Source organism: Microtus ochrogaster, unplaced genomic scaffold, assembly GCF_000317375.1.
Source record: "Microtus ochrogaster isolate Prairie Vole_2 unplaced genomic scaffold, MicOch1.0 UNK1372, whole genome shotgun sequence".
Lineage (NCBI taxonomy): Eukaryota > Metazoa > Chordata > Mammalia > Rodentia > Cricetidae > Microtus > Microtus ochrogaster.
The window spans coordinates 1-3,378 of record NW_004950470.1 but is presented as its reverse complement, the minus strand read 5'-3'; positions in this window follow the sequence as shown (position 1 = coordinate 3,378).

Sequence of the window (3,378 nt, the reverse complement as noted above, 5' to 3'; positions counted from 1 at the left end):
GGGGGAGGGAAATGGGAGGCTGGGAGGAGGTGGAAACTTGTCTTTTTTTTTTCCTTTTCTCAATAAAAAATAAAAATAAAAAAAAAAAAACCTGAGAGGGCTTGGAAAGAAATTCTAAACACTAAAAAACAAAGGTTAGTTGCAATTTTTTATTTTTTATTTTTTGTCTGTACAGGCTCTCTTTGATGGCCATGGTTCCTTTAAGAGAGGTCTTCAACCAAAAAAAAAAAAAAAAAAAAAAACACCACAGTTTCAAAGCAGCAGCTTTCTGGTTCCCCAGCACAAAGAGCTCTCTGATTCTTTTGGGAGGTTCAGCTATGGAGGACTTGATTGGAGTTTGTGGGCCTGGGTGCTTGTATGCCGGCTTGGGGTTAGGAGGAAAGTGTTTGAAATCATGCTCGCAGCTCAGCACCACCTCCCAGCCCTTCCTAGGAAGGCAATGGGATCAGGTTTGCTAGGAGTTCACAGGCAAAAGAGTAGGGCAGATTCCCGCCATCATACACAGAGACATTTCCAGGCCACATAGTGTGCTGCATTGCAGATTTAGCTATTACTCAGATAAAAAAAAAAAAGGTTTATGAACTGTACACTCCTTCTCAGAGTTAAAGTGCTGAGTGCAGCTCCTACCTGGCAGTCATGGTACCTCAGCCATTTTGAAAGGCAGAAGGATGTGGAGCCAGCACCCAGGGCCACTGAGACCAAGCTGCTTAACATTTTAAAAGTTCTCAGGGACAGAAAAGAATTACAGATACATAATAGGACAGATTCTGACATAAAAGACTTCTGAAAAACATAGTGTGTTTGAAAAATGTACGTAACTTGGGAGAAGGAAAGAATAAAGACACAGTAAATGTAATATAATAAGAGTACAAATTGTAATAGATTAAAAGAGTAAAGATAATAAAATAAATATTAAACTTATAAGGAAAGTAATAGAGTAAGAAAAATATAAAGATAGAATATACATAGAGTCTGGATTTTGTATATTATTGTATTTTCTTTGAATTTTTGACTGTGAAGGAGCTAAGTACAGAGAGACATTTCACTGTGTGGGCTGCTAAGCTAAATCAACATATAATTTCTAAAGATATCTTGACTTCAGAATTTGGGTCTAAGGATTGTTGCTTTGGAGAAGAGGTTCCTCTTTTGTTTCCACAAAAGATGAGAACCTGTGGAATACTTCCAGATTAATGTGCTTTCATGAATCAAAACCTCCTGAAAAGTTACCATAAACACCCCCAAAAATTACTTTACCAAACAAAAAGCAAAAAGCAGTTTGGAAAGAACTATGCCCAAATTCCCAAATATTGTTTATAAATCTTTGTTTATGTTAAAAGGGGGATATGCTATAGAGATGGATACTTTGCATTGGTAAAAATTGAAGGTCAATTTTGTTATTCATATATATATATATATATTATATATATTTCTGCTCTTGATTAAGGTATTGTGTTTGTGCAGTTCATTTAAAAATGTAATATATAATTAAAATTTGTAGGTTAACGGAAGGTCATCTGTAATAGTAAATCTTATAGTCATGTTAGTTGGGTTTTCTAGATATAGAGTTTTATTTCAACAAGATAGGTATTCTTCAAATCTTTCAGAGACCTTCAGAATATGGTATTTAAAATGATTTAAGAACTTTTAAAGACATGAGACACATCTCATTCTTGCAGCACCAATCTACTCTAAGAGGATGATGGGCATTGAACAGGCTCCTTATGGAGTCTGTTAGCCATTTGGGCAAGAAACAGCTCTTGGCTGAACTGCTTGAGGTTATGCTGCATGAACTGGACATGCAGGACCCAAAGAAAAAATGACTGCTAAAGCTGCCTAAAGAAGGTGAGACAGTCCTTTGGGGTTCCTGCTTCATGAAAGAGTCTGCCAAACATTCTGCAGGACACAGAAGAAAGTGACTGACAAACTGCCAATATAGGAGGAAATGTTTTTGAAACTTCCTGCTCCATGGGAAAGTCTGCCAGATATTATTAGGCCAGTAGGCTGAAGGAGGGTGCTCCAATGATGCAGAAGAACTTTGCATGAATTAGAAGAATTCTAGACTTTTGAAAGTTGCTTAAAATGCACTTTCTGTGCTATATTATTTGCAATGCTGTTTGGCCAATTGCTTAAGCATATTGCTAACTAGCTATTATATCTTTGGTGAGCCCATTTCTATTATTTTATATTTTACTAAGAGGGTTGTGGCCTACCAGCAAGTTCTAGCTGGCAGCTCACATCTTTCCCTTCTAGGGGCTCCATGATGTCTCACTGACTCCACCTACTCTCTCTATATATCTCCTCCAGCCTCTTAAGCCACTGGCCAAAAACGACTTTTTTATTAACCAATAAACACAACACATATACAGAAAGACCTCTCACATTACCACCCAATTAAATGTTTTTCCTTTATAAGAGTTGGAATGTTGATGGTGTTTCCTCAGAGTAATAGAAACCCTAAGACAGAACTTGTTACTAGGGACTGGGATAGTGCTGTGAAAGACCTAACCATGTAGAGGAATGCAAATAAATTCATATCTCTCACCATGCACAAAACTCATGTCCAAATGGATCAAAGACCTCAATAAAAAAACCAACCACACTGAACCTCCGAGAAAAGAAAGTTGGAATTATCCTTGAATGCATGAGCACAGGAGACCATTTTCTAAATATAACACCAGTAGCACAGACACTGAAAACAACAATTAATAGAAGGGACCTGCTAAAACTGAGAAATTTCTCTCAAGCAAAGGACATGATCAAAAAGACTAACTTTCAGTGTACAGAATGGGAAAAGACCTTCACCAACTCCACATCTGACAGATGACTGATCTCCAAAACATACAATGAACCATAGAAATAGACAACAAAAGAACAAATAATCCAGTAAAAATTGGGGTATAGACCTAAACAAAGAACTCTCAGCAGAGGAATCTCAATGACCAAAGGCACTGGAAAAAATGTTCAACTACCTTAGCCATCAGAGACATGCAAATCAAAATATCTCTGAGGTACAATCTTACACCTGTTAGAATGGCCAAGATAAAAAAAAATCATGATGATAGTTCATGTTGGAGAAGATGTGGAATATGGAACACTCCTCTGTTGCTGGTGGGAATATAAACTAATACAATGGCTTTGAAAATCAATATGGCTCTTTCTCAGAAAATTAGGAATCAATCTGCCTCTAGACCAAGCAATACCATTTTTGGACATATACCCAAATAATGCTCAATCATACCACAAAGACATTTGCTCAACTATGTTCATTATAGTATTATTTGTAATAGACAGTGTTGCGGGAGGTCCTTCCGCTCCTCCAGCCTATAGCCGCTGAGATACCCGCCCATTGGGGCGTGGTCTCTCTCCCTTTAAAAAAGC